The sequence below is a fragment of the Microtus ochrogaster genome, chromosome 7, assembly GCF_000317375.1.
Source record: "Microtus ochrogaster isolate Prairie Vole_2 chromosome 7, MicOch1.0, whole genome shotgun sequence".
In the NCBI taxonomy this organism is placed as follows: domain Eukaryota; kingdom Metazoa; phylum Chordata; class Mammalia; order Rodentia; family Cricetidae; genus Microtus; species Microtus ochrogaster.
The window spans coordinates 76,756,514-76,777,369 of record NC_022014.1 but is presented as its reverse complement, the minus strand read 5'-3'; the positions used below and the strand labels follow the sequence as shown (position 1 = coordinate 76,777,369).

At 50.5% G+C, this 20,856-nt stretch overlaps 1 protein-coding gene across 3 annotated transcripts in view; it reads left to right on the top strand.

Annotated features, from left to right (window-relative positions):
- Positions 1–4,346: 4,346 nt before the first annotated feature.
- Cdc42ep4 (CDC42 effector protein 4) overlaps positions 4,347–20,856 on the top strand; it is a 25,633-nt gene continuing 9,123 nt past the window's right edge. The window contains exon 1 of one of the 3 annotated variants that reach the window (XM_026780690.1): positions 4,347–4,593. The gene's annotated coding sequence lies outside the window, so the exon portion shown is untranslated. Of the gene's footprint in view, positions 4,594–4,994; positions 5,134–5,758; positions 6,121–20,856 lie in introns of those variants that run through there. The other 2 variants (XM_005350677.3, XM_005350678.3) reach the window with 2 other exon arrangements.

The window sequence follows — 20,856 nt, the reverse complement described above, 5'->3', positions numbered from 1 at the left end:
AAAAAGAAAAGAAAATTCAGGTTCTGAGGGTCTGCAGTCCCCAATAAACCCTGTCTCAAAAAAAAAAAAAAATCTTCTTAAATTTTCCTTACTCTCAACTTCTTTCGGCCCAAGAAATTTTTATGTGACCCCCCCAATGTAGATGGATGTGTAAAATAAACATACAAACCAAGCTTTTAGTAATAATAAATCACACATAAATTCATTGTAGAACAATTTTGGGGATGCATATAATTTTGCCATTTATTAAAGGAAGATGAAAGCAAATTTGAACTAATGAGATGGATGTGCTTGTTTATTTTTACATAAATAATTCAATGTTGGATGAATATTTGATACTGCAGGGAATAGTGCCTCTTCCAACATTTTCAGAGTTGACGGATATTTTGATTTTTCTAACAGTCAGTAATGACAACATCATTTTGCATGAATATGCAGCACAAAATGGCAGAAGTATGTTCAGGGCCATTTCAGAAATTGTTTGAAACTCTGTCCTAATCCCAAGCCAAAATTCACATAATTTTTTTTAACTTAATGAATTTATTTATTTATACAATACTTAAGTCAATCACTCAAGAGATCAATGTTTACAATCAAATACTCTAATAACATAACCCAGTTGACTGATTGGGGGGGGGGCTGGAGAATGGCTCAAAGGTTATGAGTGTGCACAGCTCTTGCAGAGGACCTGAATTCAGTTCTCAGCACCCACTATGGGTCGCTTACAACTGAAACTCCTGTAACTCCAGCTCCAAGACCTGACACCCTCTTTTGGGCTCTAAGGATACTGAATACATATGCACATTCACACAAAGGAACACATATACATGATCAAAATTAGAAATATTTTAAAAGATATACTAATTTGATGCTTACATGCTGAGGAATAATTATAGGAAAACCTTTTAAAAATTAATTTTTATGTGTATGGGTATTTTCCTTATATAAAGGTCTGTGTGCCGTGTGAGTTCAATGCACAGGGAACCCAGAAGAGGGCGTTGCATCTTCTGGTACTAGAGTTACAGATGTGGGTGCTGGGAATTGAACCCAGGTTCTCTGGAAGAGCCCTTAACTGCTAAGTCACCTCTCCAACTCCATTTATAGGAAACCATTAAATGTTGTTTTAGGTGGTGGTGGCCCAAGCCTTTAATCCCAGCACTTTAGAAGAAACCCTTGTCTTGAGAGAGAGAGGGGAAAAAAAGTCATTTGTAGTTAATCCTTATTCACCTGTAAGTGCAGAAAGCTTTTTGTGTGTACAGTAAACATGTTGCAATTCATAACATCCAATTGTCTAGGTCTGAGTGGAGGCAGCATTTGCCCGTGTTTTGTGGTGTGGCAGCACACACCGTACAAAGGACAGGTGTTCACGGAGGCTGCAATGAAGCCGTGCAACGCTACAGGGGCGAGCAGGGCTGTGGGAAGCACCTTGAATTCATTCTGGGTATTTTGGTTGTTATGCTTTCAGACGCCACCTTTTTCTGCGTGTCAGTTTGTTCCCAGCCTCCATGGTTACAGTCCTCCCTAGTGGCAGGAGGCAGGATCTACAGAAACCGAGAGAGAAGCCAGCTCCGACCTCCTACCTTTCATTCCTTTGGAGACAGAGGTGCTAACCACCCTCTGGGAGATTCAAATTATGGCCCAAACTCCCCACTGTCTCCAGGAAACTTGGGAGAGACTTTGTCTGACTTCCTAAGATCTCCGGTCACTTAGACCCCAGGTGTATCTGACCTGGGGCCTGGGTCAAAGAGCCCCCAAATGAGGTACTTTAACCCCACAGTGGGGCATAGAGCAGGCCTCACCTTGAGTACCAAGAACCATTTGATTGTCCTGGGGATTTTCCCAGGAGCTCCATTTGAGGTCAGCCCAAACCTTGGAGGTGCCCCAGGTGGTTCCCGAGGACTGGAAACTCCAGTGAAAATGTCTTTGTCCTGAGGCCAGAAAGTGAAGGAGCCCAAGTCACCAACAAGAGTTCTTGACTTGGGTCGCTCCGGCTCCAACCTCAGACTCTCAGCGCCAGGCTCTCCTGTGTAGAGGGGTCCCGGATAGAAAGAGATGAAAGAGATGTGAGGATAACAGTGTTCTCCTGGGAAGGGGCTCTGCAGACAGCTCATTCCGAAATGGAAGTGACGGCTGGGGAGCATGGCTTGATGATAGAGTGCCTGTCTAGCATGCACCAGACCCAGGTTCAAATCCCAGCACTGCAAAGAAAGGAGCTGTGACCCACCTGGAACCACACTGCACGGAAAATACCCGAGCAAACTGAGTGTGGTTTCCAACTCCTCCACAAGGAAGTGGGATTAGCCAATCCTTTAAAGGCTGGGGCAACCGTAAAGTGAACTAACATTCCGGGGTTAACACCAAGAGGTATGCCTGGGGCTAGAGGGTGTTTTGGAGGGGCGCCCCACAGCTGCAGGAATCACCCGTGCTCAACTCCAAAGGCAGGCTCCAGCAGCCTGGGACAGGCGGAGACACATGCCCAGGCCTAAAGGCTTATAGGTCAGGTAACACCTTCAAGGTTCAGTTAAGACCTTAAATCCCTCCCCAAACTCTGGGGCGTAGCACTTACTACAGCTTTCCAGTTGGGCATTCAAGCCTCCATTTGGTCTGGCTGATTTCGCCTGGCTGCCCACAGACGGCAGCAGCCTAAAATGTTGGGGTGACATTTACCTTCAGTGGAGTTTTTGGGGAAAGGGGAAAGATGGAAAGGACTGGGATTGTCAACAATGGGGGGATTAGCATTTTCTTTTTGTTATCTTCTCACCCTTGACAAGTGCTTAAAAGGAGATGGTCTAGACCCCCCACGGAGAGAAGCAAGGGGGGGCTGGGAGGGTGTTCCACCAGGCAATTTGAGGACTGGGACCCAGGTGGCTTTTGTCCTCGAAGGGGACCTCTTCTAAATACAAATGTTTGTGGAAGACACTTGCATTTTAAGAAAAGGAGAAGGAATTTCAAAGGTACTAAAAGAAGGAAGGGAAACCCAGGATTAAGGGGGGAAATCTGCCACTTGAGAAGAAGGAGCCTGGGAGCCTGGCCATCTGCTGGGGACCGAGCCTGCTCCAGGATGACCTAGGGATAGCATTCACTCCTGACCTCACCCGCAGGAAAAGAACCTAATTTTCTGTAGGGAGGAGGGGACAATGTACCCCTTCCCTTACTGGGGCGGATAGCTTTCTCTTGAGGCGGGTAGGCATTCCCAAATGATTTACTGAACATGAAATGAAAGACATGAGGGTGAGGGAGAAGTCTCAAAGAAAGCCAGAAAAGCATTTATGGAACAAATAAGAAGGTGCAAAAGTCCTAGGACTCAAGCAGTACAGGGAGGCGCCCAGCAGGGAAACACTGGGGTGCGGCATCCGTGGGAGGGCCATCAAGAAACAGCATCTGCCGGGCGGTGGTGGCGCACGCCTTTAATCCCAGCACTCGGGAGGCAGAGGCAGGCGGATCTCTGTGAGTTCGAGACCAGCCTGGTCTACAGAGCTAGTTCCAGGACAGGCTCCAAAGCCACAGAGAAACCCTGTCTCGAAAAAAAACCAAAAAAAAAAAAAAAAAAAAAAAAAAAAAAAAAAAAAGAAACAGCATCTGCTGGCTTTCTCATCAGGGGAGTGTTAACATTTGGGGTGTTGTACCCATTTTACAGATGGGAAGGCTTGGGGGGGGGTCAGAGTTGGAATGTTAAGCCAGGGGTAACCCCAATCCTATCCAACTAGTTTGTCCTAGAGCGCCCGCTACAGCCTCCTCTGACCCAGATCATGACAGCCCTATGAATCCGCGGAAACTGCTCGGTATCTACACCAGGTTTCTCCTTGACTACCTCCAGGTGAAGGTAGGAAGGGACCCACCCACACAGTCGGACTAGGGGGAGGAGCTATAAATTCCCCAGGGTCACCCAGTCAGGGTCAGAACCCCACGGCTATTCCGTTCCCTAACTGCTTAGGGCCTTTTTTTTTTTTTTTTTTTTTTTTTAGTGTCTAACTTTTGTCTCTTAGTCGTCGGTAGTTGGTTCTGAGGCTTGATCGCAGTGAGCTAGCCTCGTGCTCTGCCGCAGGAGCTAGCCCCCTAGACCAGGCACTCAGTTTATGGATTTGATTTTCACAAGAGAAAAGTTTTTTCGGACAGACTGGAAAAGGAGGCGCGATCCTGAGAAGGCAGGGTTTCCAGAGGTCGCAGAAGGAGCTTGAGGACTATGAGTCAACGCTGGGGGAGTGGAGGATGGGGCCTCCAACGCTTCCACGCCCACTTCCTTTAAATAGTTAGGAAACCTCGGCCTAAAGTCGAATTTATTTCTTTCGATGATGATTCGTAGCTGGAACTTCCTCTACAAAGAAGAGAGCTCGATGGTGGCTGCTTCTCAAAGGATCGGGTCGGAGAACTCGGGAGTGAATTCCAGGAAGTTCCCTGAGAGGGTACTGACGATGCCCGTGGTCGCCAGGCAGAGCGATCAAAGCCAGTTCACCACGCTGAAAATTTACCACTGCCCTATCCGGGTACGGACTCGGGCTGGCCTAATCCTCCCGCGTTCCAGATTGAGACGGAATTCACAGAAGTCACGGAGCCCACGCTCCTGCTCGTGTCCCCAGAGTCTCTGGCCCAGACGTGGGTACCTGGAGTTGGTGGGGGCGCAAGGGATGCCTCCTGGGCAGGGTGGGGAGTAGATTCCTTACCATTGTTCAAAACTGGAAGAGCCCAGAGAGGGCCTTCTCTTGGGCTCTGGGGAGGGGATGCGCTCCTGGTTCTGCGGAGTCCAAGTCTGGTTCCGCCCCAGAGCACGGGGGACGTGGGGTGGGGGCGACTCCTCACAGCAGGACCAGCTCCAGCTACCCCGTAAGGAGCTGGCGGGGGGGGGGGGAGTCTAAGGCTTTTAGGTTTGAACCTGGGAGGCCGAGCAGTCAGGCTGAGTTCCGGGACAGCCATTGGCTGCTGCTGCGGCGTGACAGAAGCGCGGAGGGGTGAGGGAGGGAGGGCTGGGAGGAGCCAGGGAGGGGAGTGTCCCAGACCCTAGCACACCCGGAGCCCGGGAGCCAGAGGAAACAAACGCCGGCGCTGCCATGGGTCGTCAGCCCAGCCGAGGCGCCAAGCACACAGAGGGGAGTGTACAGCCGTGTCCGGTCCGCGCTCGGGGAGCTGGGGACCGAGGTAGGCGATGGGCACCCGTTTGTGGTCCTGCAACCGTGTGAGGCCTGGATTGGCTCGAGATCCTTGGTCGCGTGGAGAGGATAGAAAGACCCCGGGGATGGGGAGACGAAGAGCAGGGCGCGCGCACACACACCTCTGCGCCCAGCGTTGGTAGGCATGGCTGGCCAGGGGCATCTTGGGTGGCCTGGATCCAGAGCCACACGCCACACACCGTGTCCCAGAAAATCGCAATGTGCGAAGGAAGGGGTGACAACAGGGCTCAGCGTCGCCAAGACTCGCCAATCTGGCCACGGGAGCTGCTCCGGGTGGGGTGAGTGGGAAGGTTTTAAAGGTCCACCCCCTCGCGCAGGAATGGGGTGTGTGTTGCCGTGGGCCTGGCACACAATAATCGCGGTCACCCCGAGGGGGGCGTGTTCGCAGACTTCTCCATGAATAACAGCCGAGTTCCTGTGTAGTGGCAGAGAGGTGTACTCGCGCTCTCCGGCTCGTACACACGCCGCAGTAGGCGCCACCCGGTGTCGCCCGGCCCAGGAGAAGGAGGGCAGGAGCCGTCTGGAAGGCAATAGCTTAGCGAACAAATACTCCCCCCCCCTTCCCGGCCCGCACAAGCCCTTCCCTCCCCCGCCCCGCCCGCCTCCCTCGGAAGACTTGGAGGCCAAGGCCGCCAGAGGCGCAGGCTCCTGGCGGCGGGGTGGGGCTGCCCGAGCTAGCCGCCCCATTTGCAACCCCGGACGAGGCTTTACGCTGGGGCCCCGAGCGCGCGCCGGCTGCTCCCCGAGCACTGTGCTCGAGGCTTGTTCAGGGGCGGGTAGGTAGCGGTCGGTTAATGATTTAACCGCTTGCTCGGGACGTTGGAGCAGCGATCCTGGTCTCTGGCTCCTCCCCATTCCTGGAGCGCCCCCAGCCGGGGGAACAAATCTGCCCTCCTATGTCTGTAGTGTCGCCTGCAGGAACTGCCTCTGTTAAGGGGTCCTCTGGCTGCTGTAGGTGAGTGCCCCAGACTGGAGGGGTGGATGGCGGTTGAGCTTCCTGGGAGAAGACAGTGGGACTTGCGTGAGTGTGTGCCTGAGGGGGGAGGGGCGCTCCCTCTCTGTTTAACTCAAACCAGGTTCCTTGTGTTTGCCCAATGAAATACTGCGGCCTGGGCTTCGGAAGTTTTCTTTTTCTCCCAGGGAGAATGAAGAGGAAATACAATGCTTTCTCTTTTCTTCTTGGCTGGGAACTTTTCCCCCCTCCAACACGCTCACCTCTTGCAATCTGACCGGCTCCCACGTCCCTCTCTGGCCCACAGCTTCCATTCCTTGCTCAGGTAGTCGAGCAGTGAAATGGGCAAAGAGCCCTTGTGGGCGTCTCTTTGAAGCCCCTTGTCTAATCTTTCAGGAGAGGATGGGGTACTTCCCTCCTTACCCCCAGCAGCCATCTGGACCAAAGACCTGGGGAACGTAAACAATGAGAGGCCCCTGGCAGGGGGGCTCTGCCACGCAACTTCTCTGCCCTGTCTGGGATTTCAGTAACGCCTGCAGCAGCTCCTCCCGCCCTTTTCTGAGGCCAGGCTGGAGGAGGGGACCACCGGTGGGGTGAAGTGAATTTTAAAGAACAAAGGACAGGGCCCACAGCAGGGGGAACTCTGCTGCAGGCTACAGGTTTCTCCCAGAACTTGGGAAGGAGGCCGGGTTGTGCTGGAGCCGAGCCAGGCTTCTGGGCAGCCCAAGGGCAGTTGGCAATAATGGGGCATCCACTAGAGGCCTAGGAATTGCAGTCCGTGTTGGGTAGCTGGGACTGTGCTGCGTGTGTTGCCATGTGCTACCAGCTCTGGGCAGCAGCCGGTCTGTGTCTACTGATTAATGGGTTTATCTCCTCGGAGCTGGGACTTTGCCCCTCAATGATTTCCCACCTTGGGGAACATCAGGAGACGTGGAGGGGAGCTTCTCGGGGGTCCTGGGGACCTGCCTTTGGAGGGATTTGGGGAGCTGGTGTGCTAAAGTGAGTCTGCTCCCAAGCAATGGTGATTTAGGGATGTCTCTGCCCCCGATGGTAACTTCTCAGCGTTCACAGGGTCCCTTGCTCACTTGAGGTGTTCATTGTCCTATATACACAAGCCACTCATTTGAGCGTTTCTTCCATTTTCTGGGGCTTCTGTCTTTTTTTTAAGTCCTCCTTTCTCCCTAGGTTTGTTTCTCACACAAGCTGGCTCTCTCTTCTTGTTCTGAGCCTATGTGTGCCCAATGGTCTCTTGAAACTGACAATCCAAACTTCTGAGCAGGAAGTTGCAAGCAACCTCCAGTGGTCCCCAGGGGTGGGGGTGTGTGTTATGATGTTGACCTGTAAAAGGAATCCCAGACCCTCCCTTCAGATCTTTTCCAGAAGGCCCTTGGGTTGCCCCTGGTTCAGGACCACCCCCTTCCCCAACTGATTTCTATGACCAGGATAGGCTGTGCCCAGCCGTGGCAGGTGAGGTGTCTGATGTTGGTGTCTCTGTCTCCTTCTCTTCCTCCTGGTTTCCCTGCCTCCCCATTTCCTTGAAGTTTGGATGGAACTGGCAGAGGAGGGAGGTCCACAGCCAGCATCCTGGATGACCCTGGAGTAGCAACTCCAGCTGTTCTGGTTAGGACATCCCACAGACACTTAGGTGCTTGCCTTGCCCCTGTTGGGGGGGAGGGAGGAGTCTGTCCCTCAGAAGAACAGAGGAGTTGGATTGATGCCAGCGATAAGGCTGGGGAGTGGAGAGGGGTTGAGCAATCGCACCCTGGGAGTTGAGCATGGACCCGAGCTATGCTTAGGGCTTCTGACCTAATGTCTAGAGGCTTTTCCTCAGCCTTGGGAGAAAGGGCCAAGTCCCAGGGCCAGGGAACACGTTGAGCAGTAGTTTAGCAGAAGTCTTTTGACTGCTGACTCCAGCTTCTTCTGAAGTGCCTCAGGAAGGCTCAGCCCACGTCAGCCGGAGTCTGGGCAGGGCCTAAGACAGTCATTCAGGGAGGGACAGGAGAATGGCTAAAAGTAGCCCTGCCTACTTGCCTGGTGGAGAAAGTTCAGCCATTAGCTTCCCACATTCCTACTCCTGGTGAAGCCCCGGCTTTAAAGTGGGCCTTCTGGAGCCTTGGGCTTCCTTCCAGTGGAGGAACACTGGAGCCCTTCCCTGCACCCCAGGCATCGCTAGCTTGCTCCTCCGGCTCAGTGCCAGGAGGACAGTGCTGGCATACTGGCAAGCAGAGCCTCCTCTACCTGAGAGACTGGTGAGGTCTCCTTTTTCAGTGTGAGGTGTAAACAGTTTGGGGGTATCATGTATGCACACCTAGTGTTCTCCCCCTTAATCCTAGGGCCAGGGCAAGAGAGACCATTGTATGTCTTGGTGCTCAGTCATGGCTGCTTGGTTATCAAGGTGGCAGATGATGCCAGCTGAAATCACCCCACTCCCTGCTGTCTCTGGGTTCTCCTTTCTTCTGTAGCTGAACTCAGTCTAGAGACCCCAGTTTTCGATCTTCCAAGATGAGACAAGAAAGCGGGTCTTATGTCCCAACCTCTCCCCGGCCCACCGCTTCCTCTCTGCGTTGCAAGCATCCCTTCAAGCCTCCCATTCTCTTATAACCCCCTCCTTTCTTCAGAATGTTTCCCAGACCCCAAAGCTTCAGAGAGGGACCCTCTGCTCTCGTCCCGCTCTGTCCCTGGAGATTAAGGCTTGGAGAAGAAGAGCTTGGAAGGAACAGAGACCAGTGGTACCCTGTGTGGAGGACTAGGGAGGAACTGCTCTCTCCAGGGGTTTGGCAGTTTTCTCTTTTGAAGTCTGTGTATTGTTGTTGGTAGCATCCAGGTCTCCCAGATTCTGGTGTGGTCTCTCCCTTAGCCTTACCCTAGGGAAGAAAGAGAGGGCTCACCATCCTTACTGAACTGAAATCAGAGGGAGACGGAGTTCTGCCTGAGAAGAGCAGGCCCTCTCCATCTTGCATCAGCAAAGGTCAAAGGTGAAGAAGAGGAGAGGCTAAAGCCACAGGCAGGGTTGCCTCACGACCCCGCCCCGGCTACTGGGTGGCAGTGAGGATGGACCCTGTACCCCGGCTTTAGGGGTCAGCTTCATGTGGCACCCTGGGACCTATTGGGTAGGTGTGTGCAAGTGAGCCCAGGGCTGACCGAGGATCCTGTGTCACTGAGCATGCTGGATGTCTCCCCAACACCTGTAGACGTGGGGTACCAGTTGACAAAGCACATCTCAGTGTCGTCTTCGTGTCACGTCTTGCCCAGTGTTGTGCTGAATACTCCATGTGATTAATCCTGTTACATCTTCACCTTAATGTTGGTAGGTGGCTTTGAAAGCTATGAGGAAACTGAGGCACAGATAGCAAGCTCAGTGTGGTGAGCCAGATTATGACCTGGGGATTCTGGCCCTTGACCCGTTTAGCCCCAGCTCCAAAATCAGGAGTGGAAGATGGGCCATCCCTCCTGGGGGTTTCCCTGGAGATCCCACAGTGCCCTTGTGTCCTCCACTCGGCCCAGTACCACTTCCTAGGAGATGTGAAGTCTCCACTCAGCTGAGTACCACTTCCCAGGAGACGAAGTGAAAGTGAGCCAGGCCTGGGGCGGATCTGGTTTCAAGTGCGGTGGCTTCCTTCTGAGATGAGATTGGGAACAGAAGCGCTGCCAGGAGCAGCAGGACCACTTCTAGGGACAGCTCATTTCCCCACCGGACACCCTTTCCTGTTCCCTCACTGGTGGTGGCAGACTCCTGGAAGCCCACGTTTCCAGGAAGGGAAGTGTAAACAAGTGAAGCCGCCGGATGTCGTGGGGTACTGGTTGTGCGGCGTCTTGGCTCCTTGGTCAGTTGTCATTTCCGGTCCCTCGCAGGCTCCGGTTCCTTTTCTCTTCCCTTGTGGGCAGTCCACATTCCCAGGCCATGGGTGAGAGAAGCCTTTTCCTTCACCCCACCCCACCCCCACTGGCTTCCTTCCCCTGGTTCAAGGCAGAGAGTTCTGGAATGAGGATACGGGGCAGAGACTAGAGCCCAGCTCACAAGGGCTCCCCGAAGGTGCACCCCCTGTCCTACCGTCTGTTTCTCAGGATTAATCAACTTTCTCTGGAATGGTAGAAAATGAGGTACCCAAACTGGTGATTTTTTTTAAAAAAAAATAAAAACTTTATTTAACTTTATTTTATGCACATTGATATAACAATGTCAGATTATCTGGAACTGGAGTTACAGACAGCTGCGAGCTGCCATGTGGTTGCTGGGAATTGAACCCAGGACCTCTGGAAGAGCAGCTAGTGCTCTTAACCACTGAGCCATCTCACCAGCCCTGGTGATATTTTTTTAAGGAATTTTTATTTATGTATATGAGTGTTGGCCTGCATGTATGAATGTTCACCATGTGTGAATTGCCTGCAGTGGGAGCCAGATTCCTCGGACTTAGACTTGGACACCTCCATTTGCTTGCTGGGAACCAGACTCTGGCCCTCCACAAGAGTACCAAATACTCTTACTGAGCTGTCTCTGACTTCTGAGATATTGAGATATTCACACACACACACACACACACACACACACACACACGAATGGGGGTGAGACATGTGATGCTGTGGAGGTCAGAGGGCACTGTCACCTGCTCGATTCTCTCCTCCCACCATGCTGACCATCAAGCTTGGTGACAAATGCCTTTATCGTGTTGATCTGGGGAGATTTTTAACAGGAAACCGTGGAGCTCTGGGCTTCCTCTGGGTGTTCAGCACCTGTGGTCCCCACTACTTCTTCAAGACTTGGGGCCCAACCATGAGAGTCCCCCCAACCTCCAGTATGCTCTATACCAGACTGGAAAACCCAGAGTTGCCTTGATTGTCCTCTCAGCTCCATCTTTAGGAGCTGTGTGGCTAGGGGGACTTAAATGGACTCTCTACGCCCCAGCTTTCTTGTCTATGGGATGGAGACTCGATTGTTGAACTGTGGTATTTGGTATCGCAGATGCCCAGCACAAGGGGCTTAAGTACCAAAAACAGTTTAATGAGAACAGTGCATCTAGGACGTGGAGGGGCTGGTCTACCTCGTACTTCTTGCGACCTGTACACTGGGGAGAGGACCCCCTGGTGCAAGGTCTGGCTGTTTCCCTGAGTCTAGGGGACATCTCACATCTGAGATGTCCGTCGATTGGACCAACATTGGGAGGCATCATTCCAGACGACTCCTGATTCCAAAGTAGACAGCAATCCCTCTTTTCTCACAAGTACAGGGCTGATAACCCTGCCAGGTTGTGTTTCCCAGACTTCTCAGCCTGGCTCAGGTCTTGGAGTTGTATATCCTTATACATGTTAAGGATTGCAAATTTGAGTGGGACGTGGTAGCGGACATCTATAATGCCAGGACCCCAGGGCTGGGGGCAGGCAGGAATATATGTATGTTGGAGATGATGAAGAATCTCTGTCAATCCACTGGAGAAGATGACAATGGCAGTAACTGTAGGATAGTGCTGTTACTAGGGACATAATACTGGGAACCGAGGGTGACTCAGTGGTAGGACACATGCTGAGCATGTGTGAGGCCCTGGCTTCTGTGCCCACTTCTGAATGCCAGTCCCACTTCCCCCAGTGAAGGAATAGAAGGCCAGGCATACACGTAACTTTAACTTTCTATAAACATTTGCTGAGCCAGGGTTTCTCTGTGTAGCCTGGCTGTCCTGGAACTTGCGTTATATACCAGGCTGGCCTCAAACATATAGAGATCTAGGCAAATCTGCCTCTGCCTCCAGAATGCTGGGATTAAAGGCATGCACCACTGCCCAGCCTACTTTTTTTAAAAATTAAAAAAAAAGATGAATTTTTAAATTAACCCAGCACACTCAAAATATTGCCATTTCCGTGCATTTGTTGAAAATTTGAAGTGGTGGGGCTGGGGAAGTGGCTCAACACACACACACACACACACACACAAATAAAAAAGTCAGTGGACATAGTGAAGTGCACCTTCATTCCAGGACTTGGAAGACAGAAGCAGGCTATTCTACATAGTGTGTTCTAGGCCAGCCCCGGCTACATAAGACCCATCTCAAATAAATACCTACACCTGTGGTATATTTTATGTTCTTTAAGATAAAAAAGCTTCCCCTGGACAGTGGTGGTGCACTCAGGAGGCAGAGGCAGGCGGATCTGGTCTACAAAGTGAGTTCCAGGACAGCCAAGGCTATCACACAGCAAAACCCTACGGGGGAGGGGATAGAAAAGCTTGAGGATCCGTCCTGTCTCTCACACTGTGTACTGTAGTCTGGATGCCAAACTTTATATTTGATTAGTGTTTGGATTTCAGAAAATTTACAGTAACAGCCACACACTCAGGTTTTCCCAACACGCTGAAGTTTTCCTGTAAAAGAACCAAAAGTCTGATTCAACATTTAAAATAATTTGAATTAGATGTTAAGAATTTGTTTCCCAAGTCATACTAGCCACAGCTTAAGCACTTGGTGGCCCCTCCTGGCTGGTGGCTACCATATTGGGTAACTAGGTTTAGGATATCATGGGGACGCCAGGTGCGAAGAAAACACTTTGTCTTCTGTAGTGTTCCGTGCAGTGGTGACAATTGTCATAGATGGAACAAGATTTTCTCTCCTCTCCCCTCTTGTGGCCCAAGCTGGCCTAGAACTTGGAATCCTCCTGTCCCAGCCTTCCCGGCGCTGGGATGACTGGTGGATGATGTCCATCCCTTTCTTATTCTGAGATACAGATGGAAGAATAAGTAGGTTAGAAAAGCCAGGACAGCTTTAGAGGAAACAGTTGAACAAGGACCCTCACCCTGCTGGATGTTCAAAATCTGTTCTGCATGGTGAGTCTCCAGATCTGCTTTAGAAACAAGCAGAACAAGGAACAGAACAGCTCTTGTGGAAGCTGGCCCAAGCTACACAGGATCAGGAAGAAGTTAATATCTGATAAAGCCATATTCAGTTACTTTTTGCCAATTTTTACAACAAAACTGGTTTTATAAGAGTTCAGGAAAATTATTGTTCTTTGTTACTGTTATTTTTTCCTAGTTTTGTTATTTTATGTGTATTAATGCTTTGCCTACATAGACATCTGCACCGTATGTGTGCATTGCCCAAGGTGGCCTGAAGAGGGCGTCAGATCCCCCTGGAATGGGAGTTGCAGATGGTTGTGGACTGTAGTGTGGGTGCTAGGAACTGAAACCGGGTCCTCTGGAAGAACAGCCAAAGCTCTTAACCACTGAGCTGTCTCTCCAGCCCTTTTTCTGTTTTGTTTTGTTTTGTTTGTTTGTGAAGACCTGGCTGGCCTTGAACTCACCAGATAGACCAGTTTGTTACCAAGTCACAAAGATCTGCCACCTTACCCAGATTTGTTTTTAAAGAACAAACAAACCAGATAACATCCTGCTCTGTGCCTCAGGCTAGGCTAGAACTCACTTAGACCCGTGCTACCTCAATTCTCCTCCTGCACCTCACCTCCCCAGTGCAGAGATTATGGGTGTGAACCACTGACCTAGCTAACTTGGTTGCTCCTGCTTGTTTTCATTGTTATTTATGTTATATGTATATTTTATATAATACTATTTATTTCCTGTGTGCGTGTGTGTGCGTGTGCGTGTGTGTGTGTGTGTGTGTGTAAACAGGGTCCAGGTGAGCATTCCACATTGCCTAGGTTTACCCTTAGTTTACGGCATAAATGACGTGCTATACTTGAACTTGTGTCCCTCCTGTCTTAGACTGAGGAGCTGGGCTCCCACGCCGGTAGCTCCAGGCCTGGCACTTGCCTGTTGCTGGTCTTTGTGTCCCCTTTTTTGTGACTCTGTAGAGGTCGCAGCCGTCTGCACTTTCCCGCACTTCTTTGGTGGGGGTTGTTCTGTCTCCTATGACTAGTTAGTGTGCACTGCCTTTGCCCATGCTCTCGCTTTGTTCTCCCTTGGGAGGAGAAGCCTTTGATTGGTGAGATGAAAGCCAGAAGACAGGGAGCAGCTTGGACCACATACAAATGAGGCACTTGGCAAAGCGTAAATCACCATAATGTAAACAGGCATATGATAAGTTAGCCAAAATATTTGCAGACTATGTCTAAGATTTAAAGAACCAGGCAAGTCCACTGGAAAATGGGAAGCTCCTTCTGCCAATAATGGAACGGGCAAAAAGCTTCAGTGAGCAATTTCCATTAGAGAAGGTATGAGCTACAATGCTAAAGTTTTGTTTTGTTTTGTTTTGTTTTTGTTTTGTTTGTTGTTGTCGTTTTTTTTTTGTTTTTTTTTTTTAACAGTCATTCTTAGTAACCAGAAAAATGCAGACCTCAGGTTTGGAAGGAGAGATTGTGTTTGTATTTTAGTTTGAGTTCAGTGAAAGCCTGGTGTGATGCATGCTTGCCATTCATTACAGCAGCTGGGAGGCAGAGGCAGGAGGATAGCTGAAAATCTGAGGTCAGCAAGTTCCAGGACAGTCAGGGCCACATAGCGAGACCCTGTCTCAAAGAGGAAACAGAAGCTTGGCAGTGGTGGCACACGCCTTTAATCCCAGCGCCAGGGAGGCCGAGGTAGGCCAGCCTGGTCTATGAGTTCCAGAACAGCCAGGGCTACCCAGAGAACGCATCTCATAAACTAAACATGAAGTAAAACAGGAGCTAGAGACTGAGACAAACAAAGGGAAGGCGCGGGTGCCGAACGTTGGGCACTGTCACCCTGTGTTGCTGGAACTGTACCATGGCACAGCATCCTGAAAACAGAAGGACAATAAGAAAAAACTGATTTTTTTTTTCCCAGCAATCTTACAGAAATAAATTCAAGCTGGCATTTTCAGGGAAAAATGGAAGTTACAGAGTCTAACCAAAGAATAAAACATTTTTGAGAGACTGGCTGGATGGACACTGGGGGCATCAGGACTGCATTTGAAGTGGCGTGTAATTTACGAGCACAGGAGCGCCTTCAATTCCAGAAGGAACAATGGCGGGCTTTATTCCCTGTCTGCAGTGCAAGGTCCTAGCTGGGTAACGAGGGGGAACTATCCAAAGCTGTGCTACCCCACAGAAGTATGTGAGCTTTAAAGTCAAGTTTTCATTATGCTTTTAATGTATTTATTTTAACTGTATGTGCATGAACATGTGCACATGTGGAGTGCAGGTGCCCACAGAGGCTGGAGCCCTCCAATCCCCTGGAGCTGGAATTACAGGCAGGGGTGAGATCCTGATGTAGTTGCCGCAAACAAAATCCAGGTCTCTTCTAAGAGCAATTTTACATCCTCTTAGCCCCTAAATCATCTGTCTAGCCCTTCTTTTTTTTCCTTTTTTTTTTAAGACAGGGTTTCTCTGTGTTACAGCTTTGGCTGTCTAGGAATTTATTTTGTAGACCAGGCTGACCTCAAACTTAAGAGACCGGCCTGTCTCTACCTCCTGAGAGCTGGGATTAAAGGTGCCACTACCGCCTGGCTTAGCCCTTCTACTTTATCTTTTGAGATAGGGTCTGTCGCCCGTTTGGCACAGGAACTTTTTTGTCTCCCTGGTGCTGGGATCACAGGCACGTGCCACTCTGCCAGAGTGTTTATATCGACGCTCACAAATCCCAACTCAGGAGCTCATGCTTGCATAGAGCGTAGTTTGCCGACTGAGCTGCCTCCCCAGCCCCCAGGATGGCGTATTTAACAGCTCAGCAACCACACAAAGCCAGTGGCCACTCTACTGGATGTCAGGTGTGGAGTGTTTAATAACCTGAGGGTGAGGAGGTGGCGTGGGGCCAAGAGCACTTTCTTCTCCTGCAGAGGATTCAGGTTCAGTTCACATTACCTCCATCACGAGCCACACAACTGCCTATCACCCCAGGATCTGGGCTCTGCCTATAACCCCAGGATATGGGCTCTGCCTATAGCCCCAGGATCTGGGCTCCCTGGACACCTGCAAAAATTGCTTGCAGATACATACCCATAAAAAAGTAAATATAAAATCTTTTTTGTTTGTTTAGTTTTGGTTTTTCGAGACAGGGTTTCTCTGTGTTAGCCCTGGCTGTCCTGGAACTCACTCTGTAGATCAGGTTGGCCTTGTACTCAGAGGTTTGCCTGCCTCTACCTCCAAGTACCCTGATTTAAAGCATGTTAGAAATTAAAAGATTCAAGGCATATGCCACCACCGCCCGACTAATATAAAATTATACACATACATACACACACACACCCATAGAGAAGTGGTAGAAAATGGGAACTGGGGAGATGTTCTGCTATGGAGGACTGCTTTTTTCCTTGCCTGATTTACTCTGTGGTCCCTGCCCTGGCTGACTTACGGCTGCCCAGCTCCAGCATCCTGCTACCTCACCCCAGCAAGCAGAGATGGCCAGGCCATGTGCATCCCATTGCACTGTGGAGAGCATGGGGTGATGCTGGCGCCTCAATCACTTTCCCCTCCCGGAAGGAGCCATCAAAGACAGGATGTTTCTCTCTAGGAAGCAGGATGTGTGCCCTGGCTCTGCTTGGGCAGTGTCAGCCTGGCTTGACTGGCCTTTGGGAAAGGTGGAGTAGCTGCCTAGACGTGAGGATTAAAGGGCTGCCTTGGGTCAGGATTCTGACCTTCTTCCTTGGGAAAATTTGAAGCTAGACCTTGTGCTGACCCCATTCCTAAGTATCCAGGGGAAACCTGGCCTGGACTTCTGATGGTCCCTTTCTGCTGGCTTCTCTGTAGGACCTTGGGAGGCATGAAGTTGAGCCGTCCCTAGGGCAAACCTCTAATCAGGGAGCTGGGAAAGCAGATTCTGATCCTGGTCGTGCACTCTAAACAAGCCCATGCTCCTGAGCCCCTCTGAGTGTATGTGTGCCAAGGACGGCCAGAGATGGTCTTCCATTGATTGGTTCAGAAGCTATGAGAGGGAGTGAGGACATTTGACCTGCCCGAGCCTCAAATCCCCTTCCTTTAAAATAGGGGTGATCATTTCACCCTCCTGCATGGTTGTATTGAGGTGCAGAAGCTTACATGCCTGTTCTCCTGGCCCTGGTGCTAGACACACAGAAGCTACCCAGTAAAGGGGAATAGTTGACAGCCAGAATTTTCCTGTGCATGGTCAGTTGAAGGGAACACCTTGTGCTCCTCGCCCTTGAGTGACCCCTGCCCTTTCCTGTTTCCCCTTGTCTCACGCTATTGCCTCATAGCATGGGGTGGCCAAGTTGGTACTGTGGGAGGAGCAAAAGCCCTGCTTTCACCTGCCTGGAGTGTCTCTTGACAGGCTGTCCTGCGGGGGACTGACCTCTAGAGGTGCTGGCTGGAGGCCAGTCTCTGTTGGGTGGGCATGGTTACCGGTCACCTGCTTGGCCAAGAGAAAGGGTTGAGCACCAGGAAGCAGCTGCTGGGGAGTGAGTTCTCTTTCTGGGAGTGGGAAGTGTGTGGGGGGAACAGGTGATCAGTCTTTGCAGATCTAGGAGTAAGTCTATTTAATCTTTTTTTTTTAAGATTTATTTATTATGTAGACAGTGTTCTGTCTGCATATATACCTACAGACCAGAAGGGAGTGCCAGATCTCATTACAGATGGCTGTGAGCCACCATGTGGGTGCTGGGAATTGAACTCAGGACCTCTGGAAGAACAGCCAGTGCTCTCAACCACTGAGCCATCTCTCCAGCCCCCTATTTAATCTTTATATCTTTTTTATTTTATTTTATGTGTATTGCTGTTTTACTTGCAAGCATGTAAGTGCAGCTAGTGCCTGCAGAGCCCAGAAGGGAGTGTCAGACCCCCTGGGGCCGCATTTCAGATGTGAACAGCCATGTGGGTGCTGGGAATCGAACCTGGGTCCTCCAGAAGACTCGACAGTGCTCTTAACCTGCTGTGCCATCTCTCTAGCACCCAGAGCTTTATATCATAGATTGCCCACTCTTACCCCCTAGACATTTAGCAGAAAGCATGAATCTTGGGGGTGACCTGGGGGAGGAGGGAGGGACAGTTGTCACTTGCTGAGGTGCAGAGCCACAGGTCCTTGCTGCTGTCCCTCTTAGAGATGCTGAGCTCTGACAATGGAGAAGAGTTTTAAACTGTTTTGAAATTAGTCTTTTCCTTAAGGCTTTGATGCTTTGGAAATAATAATAATAATAATAATTATTATTATTATTATAAGCAGTTTCACCACATTAAAGGGAACTTTTGGGGAAGAGAGCTGGGGAAATAGCTCAGTCAGTAAAGTAGAACAAGAACCTGAAATTGATTCCTGGAAGCCATGGTTAAGGGTGTGTGTGGCTGGGGGCGTGGTTCGGAGGGTAAGGGCACTTGCCCACAAGTCTGATCACCTGTTGCACACCTGGGTTCTACACGGTGGAAGGAGAGAACTGACTTGTGTAAGTCATCCTTTACTAGTGTGCCACAGTGCACATGTGCACACACAGACACACATGCATGAACACACGCATGCACATGTGAGTGGCCACCAGGAAACACAGGGTCTCACAGTGTAGACCAGGCTGGTCTCAGACTCACAGAGGGCTACTAACCCCTGCGTCCCAAGTGCTGAGACGAAAAGCACGCACCACCACACAGAACCTTAGTCTGTTCGCCTCTTGAGCCAACCTATTCTCCAAAGGGTTGAGCCCAGTCCTTTTCAGGGATTGCATATCCAAGCAGTTGAATGGATAAATGCCCCCCTCCGTGTGCCACTGCCTGCTGTTTGGGGAACTGTTCATGTGGCTGCGTGGCCTCTGGACAAGCACCCCACCCCTGCCCCCACCCCTCATGGTTTCGTGACACTTCGCGAACCTTATGCTTCCTCATTTTCTCAGCCCGCCCGCCCCTTACTGCTAAGCATCTGGTTCTTCCCTGCTTGTCCTCTCGTGAGTAAGGCTTTGATGGTGAATATTTGTGCATTTGGGGTTTTCTCCTCCTTTGGCACAGTTCCATGAGGTCTGTTTCCAGATGTGGAGGTGGCTGAATTACTTCCGCTCCCCTCCTCTGCTCCTCAGCTCCCTGACAGTTGTGCCCCTTGGCCACCTGGTCCTGAGGTAGTTAGGATGTGAGCAGTTCCTAGGATGCAGTGCTGACTGTCCCTGCCTTGTGGAAACGTGCCCCCCCCCCCCACATATACCTTTTCCGGCTCTGTTGACAAGTTGGTAGACAACACAGGAAGGTCTGATATCTCCCTGGGGGGGGTGATTCATTTGCAAATGTTACTTGGGGGAAACTTTCAGGTTGTCAGAGGTGTGAGTTCTCCTACCACCTGGGTCCCCCGAACTCTGTGACCTTTGGCAAGTCACCTGTCCTTACCCCACCCCCTCTGTGGCCCCAGAGAGCTACATTTTAGCACCCACCCCTACTCCTGGGCTACGTGACAAAAATCCAGTCATGTGTGGGAAGAACTTAGCAGAGCGTCACAGCTGTCCTTTGGTGTCCACAGTGGATTGATTCCAGGTCCCCTGGGATACCAGAGTCCACAGATGCTCCAGTCCCTTCCATGAGACAGCCTAATATTTGTGCAGATCTCACGGGGCGCCTAAGCTCTCGATTCCCACAGTACCAAATGAGATGTGGATGCTGTAAAAATAGCTGTGTGACATCGTTCAAGCTTCTGCGTGTTCAGTATGTATGTGTGTAGTGGAGGGAAATAGCTGTGTGACATCGTTCAGGGTTCTGCGTGTTCAGTATGTATGTGTGTAGTGGAGGGAAATAGCTGTGTGACATCGTTCAGGGTTCTGCGTGTTCAGTATGTATGTGTGTAGTGGAGGGGTATGCTCACCTGGGCATGCGTGTGGAGGCTGAGCTGGACGCCGGAATGCCTTCCCTCTTTCCCCACCTTTTAAAAAACTTAATTTTATTTATGATTAGTATACCAATTTGTATATGTGTCTGTATTTGATGATTGCTTGGGTAGGGGAGGGACACACACTTTTCACAGTGGATTGCAGGGATTGGATTCGGGAGGTCAGGTTTGTGCCACAGGAAGTCAGGTTTGTGCAGCGGGTGCTTTCCTGCTGAGCCATCTTTCCAGTTCGCCACATTTTTTCCCTCACATTTCTTTTACTTATAAACCTGTTTTTAAATTTATTTATTTATTTTTATATAAGTGTTTTATGTCCAGATATGTATGTTGCCATATGCATACCTGGTACCTGTGGAGGCCAGAGGAGGGGATTGAATCCCTTGGGACTAGAGTTACAGTTAGGAGCCACCACGTGGGTGATGGGGATCCAACCCAGCCATCCCTGCCAGCGCTGTTGACCACTGAGCCACCGCTCCAGGCCCCGCCTTACTTTTCAAGGCAGGTTCTCATTAAACCTGGCTGACCAGGGATCTCCCAGGAATCACCCATCTCTGCCACACACGTGTACCCCAGCCTGTTCTGAGCACTCGTATTCTGACCGAGTCCCCAAATGGGGAATCTGCAGATTTAGAAGGCTGTCCATCTATGGATTTTATTTCTTAAAGGACAAAAAACTAAACCTTAGTAGTTACTGCATGGTTGGCAGTTTAACCTATGCGGAGCTGAGCATGATGGTGCATACCTTTCACCAGAGCACGTGTCGGGCAGAGGCAGGAAGATCTCTGAGTTCAAGGCCAGCTTGGTCTACTGGTGAGTTCCAGGACAGCCAGAGCTACATAGTGAGACCTTGTCTCAATCAGTCAATCAATAAATCAGTCAATAAATCAATCAGTCAATCAATAAATCAGAAAAAAACAAAAACCAAAAGCAAAAACACAAGAACAAAAACAAGAATTTATATACACATAAAGGACATTTCAGGTAGGCCAGCCTGCCTGCCTGCCTGCCTGCCTGCCTGCCTGCCTGCCTGCCTGCCTGCCTGCCTGCCT